The sequence below is a fragment of the Cinclus cinclus genome, chromosome 1 (assembly GCF_963662255.1).
Source record: "Cinclus cinclus chromosome 1, bCinCin1.1, whole genome shotgun sequence".
NCBI lineage: Eukaryota > Metazoa > Chordata > Aves > Passeriformes > Cinclidae > Cinclus > Cinclus cinclus.
This window is the reverse complement of record NC_085046.1, coordinates 74,684,938-74,706,960: the sequence shown is the minus strand read 5'-3', so window position 1 is coordinate 74,706,960 and position 22,023 is coordinate 74,684,938.

Below are 22,023 nucleotides of genomic sequence, written 5' to 3'. Positions count from 1 at the left end.
TTATCTTGTTTCCCTTCAGCTCTACATTTATGAAATCTTAGAGTATATTAACATTTAGGGTAAAACTGAAGTTGTTTTATGTGGAAAGTTTATTTATTTATTTATTTATTTATTTATTATTTCCAACTTTGTGTATATTGGCTTAATATTGAAAATAGAGTTCAGGAAGAGTTTTTAGTTATCACATCCAGTGAAATTTTATAACAAATTTATTCATTGGTTAGTTTATTTTTTGTCCATTTATCATCATTATTTACACAATATGTTTTTATGCATGTACAGAGAGAGGGAACTGCCTACTGTGTTTAAGCAAGTGAAGAAATTACTCACCAAAAAAGCTGGTATGCAACATTTCATGTGAACTTGATGATTTTTATATTAGAATATATTAAAGGAGTAAAAAGAAAATTACTTTGAAAGTTATTTTCTGGAAATGATAAAATCTTTTGGGAAATTGCCTGGATATTACTCTTTTTTTTTCTAGTAATTATGGCCTCAACCCCTTGAAGCAGCCTGATAATCCTCAAAAGAATTTTTTTCTCACATTAGGAAATTCCATTCTAGATTATTTTCAATAGAGAAACTCTGCTTAATATTCTTCAAAAAAAAACTTTGATGGAGAATCTGCTACTGTGAAAATTTCATGTAGGAGATCTGTCTATAGATAAGCCTACTTTTGATGCAAAAATCCATTAGGTAAGGAAAAAAAGTTACAACTGAAGCAAGGGGAATTTTTTTTGTGTCTATATGATATTATTTCAGTTAATTATTTCTTTTTCACTATTGACACTTTATTTTCAAGTGACATTTTTCAGATACTGCTAGGAGGGTTTTTTTGTGTTTTAAGAACTGTTTCTCTGTATGTATTCCTGAACTCACTAGTCTGAACATTTTTCAGTCTTGATTGTGAGTTCATGGTAGTGTGGCCTTTGGCAGAACAGTTTACTGTGAGTAGACAACTCAGTATTTATAATAACTTGATGCATATGAGTGCATCATTCCTTCACAAATGCTTGTCTGAATAATTCTGGGAATATTGCTCAGTTCTGACCATAACAGTGACTAAGCTTAATTTTGGGAATGAAAACACTACTGACAGCAGCTAAATTAAAAAATAACCCTTACTCCTAAATGTTTTCTTATTGGACACCTATGAAGGTTTCTTAGTGACTGTCTGAGGGTCATTACAAACTTCAGTCTTGAAGAAGCCTTGGCATTATAGAAATTCTTCCATGGAAAGTGAAGTGAAATGCTCTTTTTATACAAGGATACTTAAAAAAAAACTGGAAGAGGAGTCTTCTGATCTAGGTGGTCTCTTAAGTAAAGGTGACTTTTCAGTGGTACTGAAAATGCGAGGAGAGACAATAAAACTGAGTTTTCAGTGCAGTTTGTCTGCATAAGAAGGATCTTACAGGCTACTCAAAATGAATCTGTGCATGTTACCATTAATTTTCATGGCATAATTGTTCACATTCCACATTTTTAAGTGATCTAAATTTGCCTACAATTGTTCTACAATGAAACTATTCCATATGAAACAGGCAATAGCTATTGTGAACTTTAAGCCTTTGTTTTTTATGACCCGTAATGTCAAATTCATTTTTTCTTGTGACTGGCTTAATGACCTCGAATTTCAAGAGGAAATGGGAAACATTCAGATCCTGTATAGATAAATGATCTTTTGCTGACCTCTAATGGAGAAGATAAATCTGAAACTAACCTATAGCCAATTGCATGTTCATAGCTCAACAGACCAAGAAGACATAGTAATAACACTGTGATAATGGTAATCCAGTTAAAATCAATTGTGCTGTATGATAGAATGTGAAGAAAATTATGCTAGAAAATACTTGTCCAAGAATTGACTTGTTTTGCCAACTTGAATCTACTTTAGATTGAAAACAATCTCTTTGTCCTTTTAAAATTTAGGAATTTTAGACAGAAACAGAGAATTTATTGTCTTGTTTACCTGGGTGTGTTGCTAGAAAATGCTACACTTTGTGAGCTGTTGCCAGTTAGGAGTTAAGGACAAAATAATGTAAGAGTTAGGCTGACAGATTAAGTAAGAGATTCTTCATATGGTGTATTCAACATTTGGTGCAAAGGAATAATGTTTATCTTTGTCATTAATTCATAGGTGTAGCATGGTGGCCAAGATGAAGAACATGAATGGAGTACTAATTTTCACTTTTAAATGTTTTTCAAAATCAGAAAGGAATGTAATATTGTAGAGAGTGATCCCATGGCATGTCAGCCCCATGTCTGGGTATTTGAGAAACACAGAATAGCTGAGGCACCAGAAGGCCCCTCTGCAGATTATCTAGTTGAGGGAGTTTAACCTTGCAGGCAGCTAAGCCCATATTCCTTTTCTCATTCCTCCCCCCCAGCAGGGTGGAAGAAATAATTGAAAGGGCAAACGGAAAAAATTTGCATGTTGAGATGAAGATAGCTTAACAGGTGAATAAACAAAAATAAAAATTATATAAAGGCAATCAATCATCAGCAACATACTAATGCCCAGCCAGTCTGAGTGATGGCTACCTTGGCAAAAGTGCCCTCAAACCCATAGATTTATTGCTGAATGAGATGTTATACTGCATGGAATATCCCGTTGGTCTGTTCAAGTCTGCCGTCCTGATGTGTTCCCTTCCAGCCTTTCATTCACTCCCGGGCTACTTGCGGGGGAGTCGGCGGAGGGGTTGGAGAATATAGTGAGAAACGGGAAAAGCCTCATTACTGTGCAAGCAGTGCTCAGCAGCAGCTAAAACACTCCTGTGTTATCAACACCGTGTTGACCCCAGATCCAAACCTAGCACCGTGTTTTAGTTCGAAAGACAGGTGTTTGTTAAGGAAAGCAGAAGCTTTCTCTTGGATTGAAAAATGTGATTTCCCTTTTTTACAGATTATTATGATTTTGAAATTAAGGGAGCTCTCAGACAAAGATATGGGGTAGGAATAACAGTTCTTTACTGTATATCTAACAAGACAAACAAGAACAACAACAGCTATGAAATTAGCCACAAACAGAACAGTAACTCAGTCCCAGTGTTTTTTGGCTGCAGGCACCTTTTCCCTGAGCTGCAGTTCCCGGTGCTGGGGGCGGGCGGGTCCCGCAGAGCCGCAGGAGGGCTGGGGGTGATGGCAGAGCTGTCCCAGGGGGAGAGAGAGATGGAGAGAGAGCTCTCCGCTCACGGTGTGGGTCCTGGTGCTCAGCAGAGTGCTGGATGGTGGCAGGTTACAGTGAGAAGGCAGCAGGGCAGGGTCTGACAGCAGTGAGGATGGCTCCTGACACTGGGATGGCAGGGATGGGGCAGAGGCGGCGATCGTCCTTCTCGTCCGAACTCCGCAGGGGAAATGGGGCAAGCCAGAGCCTTCCATCTGCTCTTCTGGATGTTTGGATATTGAGGGGTTTCCCTCCTTTTTCCTCTCCTCCTTGCCACCAGGGACCAGTCAACAGGTATCTTAGCATGACAATTGGGAAAATTCCACAGAGGGAAAAGGGAAAGAACCAACCCACAACACACGGTATAGACTGTTATAAAAAATGTAAATCTGTTCCAATCAGTACACTAGCCACAACCCCATGTTCAGAGCAAGGGAGCTCAGTCCTAGACATAGCAGTGCCGATGTGTCTCACCAGGGCTAAGCAAAGGGAAAGAATCACCTCTTCTGACCCACTGGCAGTGATACTCCTGCAGTAGTCCAGGAGGCTTTTGGCTGCTTTTACTGCATGGACATATTGTTGGCCCATGATCAGCTTTTTGATAGAGCCCCAGATCCTTTCCTGAAAAACTGCTAATTGGTATATCAGCCTTCCTTTTTAATTGGGTGCAGCTTACCTGCTTCATGCCAACTGGTTTTGGACTAATAGGCTAATATAATTCCATCAGCCTCAATTTCTTGTTAAATTCCCATCAGCTTTTTAAATTATTGGATATTTCCAGACAAATTTTCAGTCCTTTCACTGCTCCAAGCCAACATTTTGCCAAACAGAACATGGACCAGTTGACTTCACACATAGCTCTGAGCTAAAGAGAGTGTGAGTAGCAACTGTCCAGTGAAAAGAAACCCTTCTTTGAAGGGAGCTAAAGAGAGTGTGAGTAGCAACTGTCCAGTGAAAAGAAACCCTTCTTTGAAGGATCTTCTGTGAAAAGAGCTGTGTATCATGCCACAAAGGTGGGCCCCAGTGATGCAGAGGGTGCTGGCAAAGACAGGAGCATTTTCTGCTGTGAGACAAAGAACAGGAGTCCATTTGAAACTATGCTCCCTTTGTTACTTTGCTCACAGAACAATTTGCTAAGCTTGTTGCATATATAAACATTTATTTAACTGAAATTCAATGTTCTGCTTTAACTGTAAAGAGTGTCAATGCTTCATTGACTCCAGAAGATGGTGCTCTCTGCATTTATTTTAGAATTTATTATGCCAGAAACAACTATCCAATTCAGCCTTTGTTGGTTTGTAAATTATTGAGGAAACCTTTTCAACAGGATCCACTAATGCAGCCCCGCTCCTGAGGCTTTCACATTTACAAATAGTATGCATAAAATTTTCCACATGGGAAGTTAGAAAATGCACAACTTGTCTAGTAATCTTACATTAATATAACTTGATGTGCTAAACCAATCTCAGACCATACATATTAGATTTTAAAAAGACAAATAACATTTGATTCAATCAGTAACTTCAAAGCTGAGTTTTTAACAAAAAATATTTCTAAATCCCACTGTTCTGATGATACTTTATGGAAGATATAGGGTCGTTGCTATAAATATTTTTATATGATTATAGAACAGTGTACAAAATATGCATATGACTATATATTCTGATGTATTGCATGAACTGCTATATTAAAATTGGTATGAAAATTTAAGCTTATCAGTTCTGAAGTACATCCTCAAAATTGTTTCAATCTTCATATTGCTGTGCTATGTTTTTGCATTTGTAATTGATTTTCTCCTTCTGTACAATTAAAAGCAGTAACATTTTCTAGCTTTTAGTCATTCTTTTCATCCTGTTTCCAGGGAAGACACTAATACAGCCTTGAAAAAAATTTAGGTTATGTATGCATTTTATATGCATATTACAGTCTCTGAAATACTGCAGGTAATTCACTTTGTGCCGAGTGCCAGAACAGATGACAAGCTCAATCTGAAAAATGCATTGGATTGCTGTCTGCCTGTAGCCAGTAATCACAACTATTTCTGATCAGCCTCTCACACACAAGCATCACAGGTTTACTACTTTGTACTACTTTGGTTTCCTGGGGTAACCCAAAAAGTCATTGTATTCCATATATATCTGTGCCCAAAGAATTGTTACTGTGTCCTCTAAGACCTGCAGTGCAGCAGGAAACAGCATGGCAAGGTCGGGGACCATATCGTGACCTTTTTAAAGTCTGCTGTGGCAGGCAGTTTCATCTCTTTTGCTGCATGAATTTTGCTTCACTTGTTTTCATACTCGCCTCAGGCAGAGCTCTCTCTGGCCATTTGGTCTGGGTCTTGGTTTCTTGCTATAGAGTCGAAGCAACACAGGCAGAGGCTGTTCTTTTTTGGGTTCTCTTTTGTTTTTTTTTTTTTTTTTTTTTTTATCTCAGACAGACCGCCTTGGGGCAATCCCAGCAGTTTTGTATCTGTTGGTTATTTGCTACTATTTCTTGACTGTTGCTGTTTCACTTGTTAGTAAACTGGTTTGTATTCACTTACTTCTACTTGTATTAATTCCTTACTGGTAGAAAGGGATTGGTTGGACCTATGAAGAGAGGCAATTCATTCCAGAGTGTTCTCCTTTAAAGTGTCTCAAACCAAGTCATTAGACCACTTTGATACAGTTAGTGCTGTGGCTTCATGCCTGGGGTTTCTGTGAGAAAGCAGAAAGATGTGGGAGTGGTATTCAGAAAAATTGAGTAAGGAATGCAGGAAGTGCAAAAAGAGAGGTGTGTATTATAGACTAGAATTAGAGACTAGATGAAATTGGATGGTATCTCCCTGAATCATTGAATCAGACCCACTGTTCAGAATAAGGTTGACTTTGATGCTGGATATTACTTTTTAATTCAGTCAGGTGGCTCAGGTTTCTTCAGATCTCACTGTTGTGCTGTTTAGTGTTCTGAACCAGAACCTGTTCTGGTGTTTGACAGACATTGTCAATTACTTTTCTGAACATCCAGCTGGGATATCAATCACTGTAGCTTTACTCATTGTCCTTCTTTTGCCAAGGACAAAATTATGTATTGCCAAGAAAATGTTAATTCCACCTTCTCTGCAGCCATACACTGAAGCTGAAGACAGCAGTAAGTTCCTTCTTTAGCCATTCCTACTTTGGGCTGAACAAAACCAGGTCTCTTAATCAATACTTTTGTGTCCTGTATTGCAGCCCCAAATCATCTTGGTGACTGCTATCTATTGGGAAGATTGAAGTGTGAACCTCAAGAATGCTCCTGTGATGGATGTTCCTCATATTGCTCTGTTGCTATTCTTCTGAAATACACAGCTTACACTTAATTTTAATATATGTGTTTAAAATATTGCTCTATTCCATGGATGTATGTTCTCTTCACTGTGTAGACCATAGCACTGTTTTCTTGAGTTCTTGAGTGGTAAAATAAAAATCCAAATGAATATTTCTTGTCAGAATTCTCTTTAGGCCTTGAGTCTCACAAAATTAAAATATGCTTTATTACTACTGAACAACATTTTTAGTTATTACTTTAAAATTTAAAAAGACAGCATGCATGTTAAAAAAATAGAGAAGAAAGAAAAGAGTCTCCTTAGAAATATAAAAGAGTAGTCTTTAATTTTCTCTTTATTTTAAATTTTGTTTTTAGTTTTTATTTAAATAATTTGCATATATATGTGTGTGTTTAGAGGCATATAAAGGATCAGCTATGCCAGCTTGTTTAGTTAGAGTATTTCTAAATAACCCTGGGTAGCCCACACTAACAGCTACCATCTGAAACACTTCTGTTCTTGATTTACAGGATATAAATGAATAATGAAATGTTTAGGTGTTGTTTTGACAGGTAGGATACGCTTAGTACTGATGAATAACTGTAGGAATAGTATTCATAAAGTCTAAGTACACAGAAGAAATTATTCCCCCCCCCCCCTTTTTTTTCCCCCAAGATTATTTATTTTCATATTGTGACCAGAAAACAGAAATTCAGAATATAGAAATTACAAAAATGTTTGCACCATAAATTGCTATGCACTTTCCAGTTGTTCAAGGTACCCTCTGAGTTGAGAAACAACAGTGTAGTTGAAAGATTTTTAACCAAATCAGCTCTAAAAACAAGATAAAACCTGATATAAATCGAGTCTCAGACTCTAATGGAAACTCTGAATTCCCTGTTTGTTAACTCTCAATATGCATATTTTCTTTTAAAATCTTTTAAAGTTTCCAGTAGATTAAAAAGACTTTCCCTTATTTTCTTTATTTTTCTTAGTCATTGACCTTCCCCAGGGTTTCTTTGTGTTTCCCAAAATTCTGGTGTACAACATCGGACTCATGGTCAAGGTTAACCTGACCTCTCATCAGGTAAAATATGGATTGACATGTCATAATATATATAATACAAGGCCAGATAGGAAAATCTTCATAAAAGAATATAACCAGGTATAACAGAAGTTTGAAGAATTAGAAATGGAGGGAGCAAGTTGTAAGTTATGCCTGGTATTTGAGAGGCTGGAGACAAACAATGCTGAAAATTGTAGTTCATTGTAGAAATCTAGAAGAAGATTGAGAATGGTTTTGAAAAAAAAAAACAAAAAAACAACAAACCTGTAAATAATGTTGAACCACTTTACCTTTACCACTTAACTTCTTTCAAAGATGCTAATTCTCACTGAGCTGTGGCAGTACAGTCATTATTACTTTAAGAAGTCACCTTCTTTGTGAAAAGAATGACTTTCAAAAGAAGTCCAGAGTGTGCCATTTCATGGTCCAGGAGCTTAAAATGACTCAAAGATATGTGTTATATAATAAGGAGCAAACTTTTTTTTTGGTCCACGAGATTGATTGACTTTGAAAAATTAATACCTTTGTCTAATCCATTTTAGAAATATTTTATTAGGTTTCTTAATGGAAGATCTTTATCAATCTTAGTCTTAACAGCAGCAATTCAGATTCAAAAGGAGAGGTATCAGAACATCCCTTCTGTTTATTTTGACAAGAACTAGGAATATTTATTTTATTTTACACAGGACAAAGTTCTCTGTTTGTAGGGAAAACCTGTGACTCCTAACTATTCTAACTCAAAAAAAAAAAAAAAAGTCTTGAGAACTGAAAGAAATCATAGATATAGTAAATACAGAAACTGGCATTACTTATCTATTGTCATAATCTATTTAGTCTCTCTTTTCATGCAGTGAAAGGAAGCCTGATAATTCATTATGAATTGAAAAAGGCCTATAGCTGTTAAGAATAAGCTTTTGCAACAGATTTTGGATGGTGGGAAAAAAAATCAATGAAATGTTTATGTTATTAATCATAGCAATGTTTCACTTATCTGACTAATTAAAATGAACAGCCTTGATTTTGAAAACAAAAACGAAACCAACACCACATTGCATTAAATACATCAAAGAGAATTAATGAGTATCATTTGGTCTCCCACAGTAACATAAATACCTCTGTTCTTTCAAGATATGTAGGTTTTAACTCTTTTAAAATGGAGATAGATATTTTAACAATACTATTGTCTGAAATATGCAGTTGGGAACTACTGAGTTCTGTCTTTAGAAACTTTGATACTGTGAAAGAATGTTCAAAAATAATTATGCAGTTTGCTTAGAGAAATATATACTTCAGAAACCATGTCTGAGGTTAGTAAATTTGCCTAGGAAAATCTATTTTGTTAATAACAGTGATTATAACAATGAGATTAGGTATTTAAATGACCTTTTAATGTCTTTTTTAAATTCAAATTACCCTTAGACAGAATAACAGGGCAAATTAATCACAGAGGCTGTTGCATACATCTTTGTTTATTTTATTTAACTCTTTAGTGAAGCACAGAGAAGTATTTTGCAAAAGCATTAAAATTATTTTTGTGTTGCATTTAAATCTGATTCAAAGATTTTTAATAGCTACCAGGTGCCATGAAAATGTGCCACAGAAATTTTGCATAATGATTTCATGAACAAATATTGACATTTAATTTTCTTTCTCTTATTCCTCCAGTCTACAAGTCTTGGGCACCCAATATTATTAAGTTTTCTCATTCTTCAGAGATTAATCTGGTAGTCTGAGCATTATACAAATGGAGCAAGGTGATAGCTCCCAAAATGCCATGTTTACAAGGAGCTGTCAGACCAATACCTAACCATTAAGATTATATATATTTTTCCCCTAGAAAAAACATCTTGCATGTGATAAGTTAGATTTTTTTTGCTGAACTTCTGTATCTAGGGAAATAAGTCTTTCTGCCAAGTGGAAAATGGGAAACTGATTCTCTCTGAAAGATGTTTTTGTGACGTGTGTTGTTTTTTTTATTTCCTGGTGCTATGAAAATGTTCTCAGTACATCTTTATATAAATCTGCAGACACAAAAAATATAACATAAAACTCTCCAATCTCATATCCTATATCCTAGCCGAATATTGACAATTAGCTCATTTTTACATGAAGCACTCTGAAAACCTTTGTTGAAACTAAGGTGCATCATTAAGTTAGGGAGGAGATGATAGGTTTCAGCAGATGATTTATTTGACAAACATGGTTCTAAGGGTGATACTTTAAAGCTTCTCTAAGGGAGTGAGGTTCTCATCTGACATTCTGATGACTTTCCCATTCTTTCTAAGGGAATCCTGCTTTTTAAACTTCCACCATTAAAATGGAGAAAATTAAGATGAAAAAGTTTGGAATAGGCCTTAACATAGCCAATTGCTTGTCCTCTGAACTTTACATAAATTCCTTGAAAGACAATTGTTCAGACAGCTTTTTCTATAACTCTGTATTTTATGTATGGTAATATAATTTAATTTCTTGACTGATGTTGGGTTTGAGTAATAAATTTCAAACTCTGATCGTCTTTTTTTAAAAAAAAAAATCTAGCCATCTACTTCACACCATAGATAATTAATGTTCATTATTTGCTCTTATCTGCATATAGTTGCATCTTATTTCAAATAAAGTGTTCCATTTTGACCCTTTTTTTTTTAAATTTGGAAATTTGCATCTGCAAACATAAATACTTTCTCCTCCTTTATCCTTTTCATTAGGATGTTGAACACCAGAGGTTACAAAACCTGTGCAGGCAGAACCTTGCCTGATGCAACTATACAAGTTAAGAAAGATTATTTTTCAGTTTTGAGTGCTTCCATACTTAATTTTGTTCCCACAATATAAGTATTTTCATTTAAAATATACCACTCCATTATCCTTGAGAGAGTCTCATAAAATCGGATAGAAATCTTTCTTGTATTTGAAATGCACTGCACCTATTTCTTCCCAAACAAGCAAGATTTATTTTCTAGTAGTTTTCCAGTAATTAATTTTGTTAAGCTGCCTGGTTTCTAGTGCCTTGTGTCCTTTTCTCCTTCTGTACATATTTGTCTTCTTCTGGGCTTACTCCTTATTGGTTCTAAAGCTTAAGTGATAACATCTGTGAGATGGTTTCATAGGTTTACAAAGTAATTTTTGGCAATTTTCAAGATCAGAGAAAATTTATTTTATGTAAACAGTCTTTTGATACTGTGGTTTATGTTCTTTCTCCTTTTATTCCTTTCAGTTCTGTCAATCATCTGTTCTCAATGTCTGTGATTTAGATTTAGGCATAGATAAGAGGCTGATGTAATAGAGGAAACTTGTAAATATATTTCCTTTAACCAATGGATGAAGCTTATTATTCCAGAGACAAGTTCTTCATCATGTTTTCCCAAAACAGAGTATTTGATTTTACAATATTTTTTAGTTCTTTGCAAGGCTTTTAGTCATGCCCTTTTGTTCCAACCTTTACACAGATATTTCCAGTCTTGTACTATGCCATTAGGAGCCATGGTCCAAATTGTCAAGAGTCTACACCCTTTTTTTTCTCTCTCTGAGACACTTGTTTATGACAGACCATGAAATTATATCTTCTGAAATTTACATATTTCTGAAGTGGAGATAAACTCAAATCCATAGTTTCCTCTGGATTCTTGGCTTCTCTTGCTGATTCTTTGCCGTTAACAAAATCTGAAGGAATTTAGAGTAATTCTGGAGAACTACTTTTTGAACGGCACAAATACTAATGACCAACTCTCTCTTCAGATGAACTCCTTTCAGCTGACTGTTCATCTTTGGTGCAGAACAATTTTAGAATTTTTAGAAGGCAAATTCATGCTTCTAAGCTCTTTTGCTTCTGTTTATTTATTTATGTTCTTCGAAGAAGTTTCCACATGGGAAAAAAGGAAAGATGGAATCAGTAATTCAATGAGAAGACACCATCCATCTTTTATCCAGGCAATGTAAAACTTCATCTGGTCATTTGGGGAAGAAGTCTTTCAGCTGTGATGATAATGTTAATTTTTAGCTATGTAATTAGTCTTTTTCAAAATAAAAATAAAAGGAAAAAAATACTTACTGAGTGCTTCACATTATACTTTCAGATAACCTATAATCATATTTCTGTTACCACTGCATAATTTACTCTTGTTTTCTTTGGATTTCCTCTTACTGCTGAGGAGTTTTAAAATGTTTTGTCACACTATGCATCTTTAAAAGAACATAAATGGTTAATAACATAACTTTATCTTGTAGGGTTATGTGGAAGTGACATAAATGAAGAATTCTCAAGGTATGGTAATAATATTATGCAAATATTTAGAAGTTATTTTATGTTTTTTGTGTTCCATGAAATACTTCATATAAGTCTTAAAGATGGACAGTGAATTTGGAAGATAGAAAAAAGTGAACAAGATGGAACAAGACAGAGTTTTGGAGAAAAAAAAAAAGAAAACTTGTCACATATCAAGTAATAAATCTACAGGAAAATGTGCATGCAGTAAGAATAAATTACCATTTCTGAATTTTTGAGTGCTTAACTTAGAAACTTTTCATACAATATGTTTTTATATAATGTCTTTTAAAAGTTAGTGTACTATACATTTTGGACTTTTCATTCATATCTGGAGCAATTTTGATTCTGTAAATGCCAATGTGGCTTCTGATTCCAGCATAACTTTTGCCATTATTACAATTTTGGTATTCAGTACAAATGGGTTACAAGCCAATAACCTTGAAAAAGAAGGAAATGTAATGCAGAAAGATACCATATATGAAATTAAGAAGATTTTAGGAAAAAAGTATTAATATTTTAAACCAGTAAGAGTAAATATATTGGCCAGAACTGATTGATTTCTACACAGAATAAATAGATAGAAGCTTCAACAAAGAATACAGCTCTTTAGCCCAATATATAATCATGTATTTGGGAAGAGTCAGAAAAATGTGAATCCCAAAAATGCTATTGTCATTGGAAGTCAATTGGGTACTGATAAGATTATTTAAAAACAGATATATGAATTTTTGAGCAATTTTACTAAAGGATCCTTGCATGTATTTCTTATGCTATATCAACCACTTTTACTTAGGAGGGTATGTTTTCTCTTGGACTTAAAACCATAATGAAAGACAATTGAAAAAGGTGTTAAGAATGCCTGGCCTCTTTCCACAAAAGATGTAGGGTAACCCTACGTAGTTAAGGGTATGTTGAGGGTTGGTTCTCTCCCTTTTCCCTCTGTGGAATTTTCCCCATTGTCATGCTAAGATACCTGTTGACTGGGCCCTGGTGACAACGGGGAGGGGAGGGAAGAGGGAAACCCCTCAATATCCAAACATCCAGAAGAGCAGATGGAAGGCTCTGGCTTGCCCCATTTCCCCTGCGGAGTTCGGACGAGAAGGACGATCGCCGCCTGTGTCCCATCCCTGCCATCCCAGTGTCAGGAGCCATCCTCACTGCTGTCAGACCCTGCCCGGCTGTCTTCTCGCTGTGAACTACCACCATCCAGCACTCTGCTGATCACCAGGACCCACACCGTGAGCGGAGAGCTCTCTCTCCATCTCTCTCTCCCCCTGGGACAGCTCTGCCATCACCCCCAGCCCTCCTGCGGCTCTGCGGGACCCGCCCGCCCCCAGCACCGGGAACTGCAGCTCAGGGAAAAGGTGCCTGCAGCCAAAAAACACTGGGACTGAGTTACTGTTCTGTTTGTGGGTAATTTCATAGCTGTTGTTGTTCTTGTTTGTCTTGTTAGATATACTAGTAAAGAACTGTTATTCCTACCCCCATATCTTTGTCTGAGAGCTCCCTTAATTTCAAAATCATAATAATCTGTAGGAAGGAAGGATCACATTTTGCAGTCCAAAGGGAGGCTTCTGCTTTCCTTAGCAAACACCTGTCTTTCAGACCAGGACAGGGTATTGTGAAGTTGAGTATATTCACAAATGATATGAAATTAAAAGCTGGAAAAAATCTTCTAGAAAGGTATCATGATACCAAGTGACTGGCTATACCAAATAATTGATGGAATTCAGCTTTGCTGACTACAGAGTAAAGTACATGGGCAAAAATTTTCTAATGTTCAGCACATTGATTGCTGCCTTTACTTAGGGAAGAAATGCAGAAACCTTTGTGAAAACACTATAGTCCAAACACTGTTTCCTCTTAGCAATGATGAAGAACACAAGCAGTATTATGAATAATAAGGGAAAAGTTGTGTTACAGACAAAAAGCATATTCTGACTGCATTATGTCAAAAATGAAGTGCCCATTCCTCTCACATCATATAAACAGACCATTCTCAGTAGGAGTTAGGTAAGTTTTGTGACTAAGAATCTGTGAAAGTTGGTGAAATAAAACCATTTCAAAGGGGCACCTAAAAGAAGAGTTTGTGTGTGAGAATGCTTGGGTTTGGCTGCTGAAAATTTAGAGAATCTCTAAAGTTAGAAATGAAAAGGAGCTAACAGCTAACTGGGAATCAGACTCCAATATTTAATGTTCCAGATATGGTGTGAGTTTACAGACACAGCTAATGCTTCTCCTATGAATGACAGCAGCTGGTTTGCAAGGGAGGGAAAGAGGGAATATTTTGTCAGTCATGATTGTCTTTGAAATGAATATTTGCCTTGCTCAGAGGTTAAATACCTACAGAAACTCACTGCTACATGTACTGTACAGATTTGGCTATGCAGATGTTCCTTCCAGTGCCATTTCAATACAGCTTCCATACCACTAATAACTCTTACATAGCATTTCTCAGACAAACATAATGCAGATACATAAGTTTCCAGGCTGCCTATAGATGCATCAGTATCAAACAACAGTCAAGTAACTGTTTCCTTATTTTGTATTTTCCCTATTTTATTGTCATGTTGAATCTTTCAGGGTCCACCTCAGAACTAAGAAAACAATTCAGGAATCTAGTTCAATTTCCAAGTATATGATATATATCATACATGTAGGAACTATGATTCATAAAAGGAGAAAATAATATTTCTAGCCTATATAAGTAAAAATGAAGTAAATCTGCAGATATCTATGAGTGCACAACGCCAGTTCTGAAAATGTAATTTAGCTAAAATTATAGGAAACCTTTTTAAAATTTGCTCTGGTCTTATTTTTAGTGATAAGACTATAGCAATTAAAATGAGCATATTCCTATGGGTTCTAATTATATGCAGGATATTGTGTTCTAGAGGTTCATGCCTTGAAGAATCAGATAGAATACATTGATGAGCAAATCTTATTACTCCCTTGGAATAGAGAAGGCAAAAAAGCCCATTTAATGACTACATAGTCAATTGCTACTGTTGAAATTTCTATATGACTGTTATTGGATGGATACAATATAAGGTTTTTGTGAATGGCCTGAGTTGTCTTTCTTTTAAGGCCTTGTATATTTTGGGATTACTCTTGTTACCTATCAACTCAGACCTTGAGCTAATAAGCCAGAGATATTTCAGGGATATATGGTATGGCTTCATTATTGTTACAGTGAGAGAATGTAATGTGTTGGAGTCTGTAAGTCAAGAGTCTCTCTGAGTTCTTCAGGGAGAAATCAGAATGCAAGGATTGAATTAAAGTTTTTAGATAGATTGAAGTATATTAAGCCACTCACACATAAAGTAGGGGTGTAAGTTTAAGTTTTAGAATAAGAAAGCAAGTAAGTAAGTAAGTAAACAAGCATTGGTTTTAAGTGCTTTTAGTGAATAACAGTCTCAGATACCAGAGTAGAAGCACAATTTCTAGTGAAGGTTGAAAAACAGTCCTAGATACTAGTGGTTCCATAGAGGCTCCAGGAACATAGTTTTAGTAAATCGTAAAACTATAGAAAAAATATTGCATACATTTTTCAGACAGAATAAAAGAGACCATATGAGTAGTTTATACGTAACCTGGCATGCTAAAAAACCCTAGAATTCTACTAGGTTAAGAAGCAGTGGTTCTAGCTTGTGTCCTTAGCTTGTTGGAAAGTTTGGATATAAAAATTGATGTGTTGGGAAGAGCGTCGCCTTTGCTTTTGCCCTTTACCTTTGCTTTTACCTTTACTTTGCTTTTCCTTTTGCTTTTGTTCCTGTTCTCTTGCCACCATCATCCTCAGCCAGAGAAAATAGGAGCTGCTGCAGCAACACAAGCCCTGCTGGGACCTCTGGGAGCAGCATCTCCTTCTATTTGGAACTCTGTACCAAAACTTTAACATGGACTTCAACGCTTGTGACTCTGCCTCTCGAGACTGATGTGCCTTTGCAATAAACAACTTTATAGTAACTATTAGCTGCTCAGCTCTTTAAAGAAAACAACCACAACCCAACAAATAGTCCCTTGAACACTGGAAAAATAACCCACATTTGGTGCCTCGAGTCTAATTCTAATTCTAATTAATTCTAATTCTAATTCTAATTCTAATTCTAATTCTAATTCTAATTCTAATTCTAATTCTAAAATTCTAATTCTAATTCTAATTAATTCTAATTCTAACTCCTAGAAATTACAGAGACAATTTGTACAGGATTCATTTCAAAAAAAAAAAAAAGTCTATTTTGGGAAAATTCCTGTGGCAGAGGAAATTCATAGGCAGTTTCTGGCTGAAGGGTCTTAACAGGAAGGAAAAGTGGGAAGAGAGTGCTCACAGTTTCCTCAGAACTCCTTTATATCCCCCTGTGTATATGTGGGACCACCTACCTTGTGTCTACAGGCACAATTCATAACAATTCATAGGAAGGTATTTGAAGAAGCTTTGATCTTTCTATTTTTCTGATGACAAAGCAGGACTATTTGGTGATTTTTTGAATAAAAAGCTGAAAATGGGAAGAAGCTGAGACTCAATTATTACATGACAGCCCAGCACCACTTAATGTAAGCATATCCATGAATAACAGTGGCAATCTTCTCTTTATTGCTTTCCTACAATACAAAGCTTTGTTCCACACCCCTAACACATATCACCAATATTGCATCTTTCAATATATCAACGATTCTATTTAAAAGGTCAGAAAATTTATTGTGAATAGAATCAGCATTAGTCTCATCTGCCCAATGAGGAAGAAATGCATTTTACCTATCTTGAGGTCTTCATTCCATTTTCTATGATGCATTTAACATGATTGTCATGACTTTGAACAAAATGTCTTTGTGAAAGGACAGACTTTTTTCATAAACTGGGCCTGCCTTTTTTATTGATTTTATTTGCTTTGATAGGGATGAGGAATATCACATTTGACCTGGGATACAATACTGGGCATCATATGATCTTTAGGTACGAATCTGTTTTTACACACAAATATACATATTGGGACAGTGGGAATAACTGAGACTCAGGTGCTTAAAATAATAGCCAAGAATTAGGAGAAAGAAAAATGGTTAAGTCAAGAGATTGCACTAAAATGCATATTATTTTGATTAATTTCATAGATACTTGAAAAAAAAAAGAAAATAAAAGAGTTTTGGATGCTCTCTGCAGTATATTTGATGAAAGTATTTATCTCCGTGCGATAATTCAGATTACGCTGTATTCGTTAGCAATGATTTTCATTGAATCTGTATCCTCCTGTTAGACAGTTACTCAGGATACCCTTGCTGAATGTTGAGATTCTGAAATAAAGCTAATTATTCTGTCTAATGAGTGCTGCAAAGGCTTAACACAAACCTGCAAGGAAGTCTTGTAAGTGTGGCTGGGTTGTATTTGTTTATTTAATTCTCCTGGGGCATTGTCTGCAATATACATATATATACATATATATAAAAATAAATATAATATATATATTTTCAAACAGGACACAACATTTGGACGTAGGTAGCAGACTTCCTGTTGCCCTGCCCCACCTTCTGTCTTCTAGTTCAACCTGAAAACTCAGGAGAGAGCACAAGTGGGGATTAATGAGCTGTTATCAGGGAAAGCAAATGCTCCAGGGAAGTGGCTTGGTAAGCAAGAGCACCATAGTGTAAGTACAAACTGGAAATGCAAATAGAACGCAAACTTTCCAATGTTAGAATGATAATAAAGGCAAACCCTTATTTGAAAGCCTTCAGGTACACGATATGGCAAAAACCACACCCCAAATCAGATTAGTACAATTTTACAGGAATGGCAATTAGAACATCTAACCAATATTCTCCAATAAGAGGAGCAGCTGGGTAAGTAATTTCCCCCATGGGTTCTGGCCTACTGGAGAGCTCTCTGCCCAATCTTATACCTTACTTTTATTATGTCTATGATTACATGGTGCAAAATAAAGTGGTCTTGCTAAGCTAACAGGCAAGATTAAATTTTAAAAGCTTTCAGCTAATTAACCCTTTGAAAATGCTTTGCTAACAGCCTAAATCTACAAAATAATAACTGACATCTGTGCCCTTTTTTTCTAAGATTTTTGCATATATACCTTTCAGGGGTCAACATATTAATGTGTCTTTTGGAAGTGCTCTTAGCAATGTCATTTGATCAAACATGCATAGTTCTTTTTGTGAAGTGTTGCCTATTTTAAGAATCCATGTTAATGCATGCCACTGATTGGTGGAGTCTGATAAAAGATGACTTTCAGTATAGGCCCAGTTGGGGTCTTTTGTGGTTTTTTTCGGGTTTTTTTGGGGTTTTTTGTTTGTTTTTTTTTGTTTTGTTTTGTTTTGTTTATGCTTACTTCATATAATTGCAGACATAATTTTGTATGATTGGATGAAAGAATGCCTTTAACCTAAAGTCAGACTGGGAAAATGAGCTGCCTGACACTAGTTAGAAGGGCTGATCAAACAGTGCAGGAAAGGTAATATTTGTTCAAATGCAAATGACATTTACTTCTCTAAATTTTGATTAATCAATGTGGTCATAAGGATGTATTCTCAATCTCCAAATTCCTTGCTGAATAACTATTTGTATATCATTGTGCCAATATTCAATGACAGTTTGAAGGTATGTGGAGATTTTACAAGTGCCAATGGCTTTCTGGGAGACAATAAATGTATGAAAAAAGTAGCCTCTGTTTACTGAAGAGGTAGTAATTGAAAGTTAAGATTTTTACAGAACCTTGTAAGGTGTAGAATAAATAAAGAAAATAGAATATTCAAAGATTGAAGTGACAAAATTGAAAAGTATAATCCAAAGCAATAATGGCCAAATCTTCAGGTATTTTGTAGATCTCTGAATTTGTGTATATTCTGCGAAGATCTCTCTTTTTTAATGGATGACACAACAATAAATTATATTTGTGTGAAGTAAAATGTAACAGTCTATTTTTATTTGCTTATGTATTTAATGGGAAATTCATGTCCACTTCCTTGCCTATTGCTTCATTATTATTTTCATTTGTCACAGAAGAAAAAATAAAATTTTTATTTCTTCCTAAATCTTCAAAATTAGGTAGTATATATATTTCTCTAACAAATGTAATATTTGTTTTTATTTATTTCTACATCTATTATAAATTCTTAAGTATATCTTCTTTGACAGGGTGCACATCTTACCCATATAATCCAAATTGTTACTGCACTTGAAATGCGTATGCCCCTACTGCTTTCACATGAGCATAAAATAAAGCCCATCCCTGATGCTGTTGTAGCAACAAAAGGGAATAAGGGTAATGGATGTTTCAGTACTCAGCCTATGTTCAGCTCTTTGTTCCTTGATATCCCCTGGTCTCCTTTTGCCCCTTCCCTTCCTAGTCTGATATTAAAAATTATACCTAACTCCAGCAGTTCTTTTGCTTATTATGCAAAACCCATTCTTTTGTTTGTTAATTGTTCAGAAAAAAAAATTTCTAAAGGAAAATATGACCTTTGGACAGTTAGAGTAGAAATACCATACAGATTTCATTTAATAAGGATGCTCCAATCCCTAAAAATCGTGAAAAATCCATACCCAGAAACTCACATACACTGATACCTTAATTCTGCAGAGACCAACATATTATTCATGTTTGGGTTCTTCAAATTATTTGTGTGACAGAAGGAAGCTGTGAACTGTGATCAAAGTGGTTGCTGCCTTGGGCATCTTCCATATGACCCCTGCCTTCAGAATTCACCATGTCTTTCTGTTCATGGCTGGGCTTGTGTGCATTCAACTAAAAAGAAATGTAAAGGTTCAAAAGATACAGAAACAAACCTGAGACTGGAGACTTCATGCATGCACAATGTATGTAAATCTACAACAATATCCAACATTGCTGCACCTGGAAGGAAAAGAGTTACTTCAGTAAGACCTTTTTTTTTTATAATTCTGTCATTAGCAACAATTCTTTCTAATCATAGCAGTCTGCTGGTTATTTTCTTTTTTATGGTTTTTATGTATTTCTGTGCTTTAAGGCATCCCACAAAAAGTAGATTTGGGAAAGTTCTCAGTATTTCTTTCCTAAACCCCAATTTGTTATTGCAAACTTACCTCAGTGTGATTTACTAGTGTGATTTATTTATTGGCTTTGTGTCCATGGCATCTAAAATTTACAGTCATTCTGCAGGCTGGCAGATCTCATGGCAATATTACATCAAAGTCAGTTTGAATTAATTCATTAGTTAAAGAATCTATCGTAATTTGATTCCTTTTCAACAGTTGTCAGTGATAGTGTCTGCTGCCAGCTAATCTTGATTATTTAAAACAACAATAAAAACAAAAGCTAGTAGCTAGTTGAGTAGAGTTGCTTAAGGTTTGTAGCTGATCTTACAGCTAATAATATGAGTGTTCTGTAATTAGTTCTGATAGATGTTCAGATTGCATTTCCCTGATAAGGGGGAAAAAAAGAAAGAGAAACTTGACTTTATAGGCTAATACTCATTATTCAGGCAATGGACAAATCAAACATGTTGATACCTCAAGACTGTAATGTCAGGATCAAATCCCAAGGCATCAAGAAAAAGTATGGTTTTGATTTAGCAAAATAAACTATTCAAATCCCAAAGCCTATGTCTTTGAATATTTTTGGTGTTTAAGATTCTGATTAGCCTTACATTTCCCTTTGCTAATTAGTATTTTTCTTTGTTTCAGAAAAGCCTGTTTTTCTTCTCTTCCCTTTGTGACATTGTTTTCTCCAATCAAAGAGTTCAGACGTTTAATTATTCAAGGACATTTTCTCCAGACAGATACAGAATTGCAAGTTTTCTGCAATCATATACGTGCAGGGCTGACTTCTGCTCATGACAAATTAGTGTAATTCTGAAATGGCTTAATAAGAATAAATTATACTCAAATAGGAAGCAATATAAGTTTTAGAGTATTGCTCCCTGTCCCACTCCCTATCAAACCCAAGACAAAACAAAAAACATTAACTTTATTGGGAGAGATTTTTGTTTATCCAACAACAATTTTCTGGCAGCACAAATATTACATTTTAGTTGTTTGTAAAATTACATGGTGTCTGCTAGAATTACCTAGGATGCAGACATCACTATCCACTGTTTACTTTTCCTATTGAAAAGTCCTGTCTGATCTGCATTCTATTACTATACAAACCATCATAACTTAAAATAAACCAAAATGAACCAAAATATGGAAAAATACATAAGTCTAGCTCTAAGGTGAAGAAAATACAATTCAAATTTTATCACTATTTATATAATGAATAGATTTTGATTTAAGACATTCATGCTGCACCATCTATTTTTATTTTTTTTCTGTGTGGTATGCAGATGGTACAGAGGTTTCAATATTCAACAGACCAGCCCCTGCACACTCCGTTGACACCTTCCCAAGTTTAACAACAACTGAGGATCATTTTGCTTAATCAGACTCTCAAGGTAACTGGTAGGATTTATTTTTCTACTAATCTACATTTTATTTTTTTCTTATTTTTATTTGTCCATGTTGAATTTGGAAATTATTCTGAAGTTAATCCTAAAATTCACTTCATTTTTAGTAATGTGCTTGTAATCATATAGTTTAGCTTATATGAAAATTAAAAGGTGAATGAAGTGCTTTGGCTAATATTCCCAGATTTTGCTGCCTAGGTTATTTCATGTACATTTGTGGACTCCATGTTTCTTTCTAACACAAAGAGAAGGACCACCTGATTTTATCTTTAGTTTCAATTTTTTTCAGTTTAAATAATAAATTGAGACTAATATAAACAACAATAACAAAATTTTTTGCGTTACGGGCCATAGTGAGCTTCTCCCGTTTTACTGAGATGTGGAAAATAGTTACCAAGTGAAACTTACAAAATCTCATGTATCCTTCAGGGCAAGTCAGGTTTGAGTAAAGTTTTCTTGATTTAAAGTTGCTGTCATGTAAAATTAGAAGGGTCTGAAGGTTAATTAAACTTTGTAAAATGTCTCAGTCTCTTCATAACAGGATGAGTACTTTGAATTCACCATTGTAAGAGAAATTCCTAGGTATGTTATCTTTTTATATGACTGCAAATCTGGATATTCTAACAATTTTTTGAATCTATTTTTTCCCCTAGATTGCCATTTATGTTATAAAATATATATGCATTTCTATATGCATACATTTGCATGCCTCCCTGGCCTCAAATTACCCATATATTTAATTTTGATGATATGATTCTCTTTGTATAAAATATCTTCTGGGATGCTGTGAGGATGGCATGGTTTAGATCTGGGAAAGA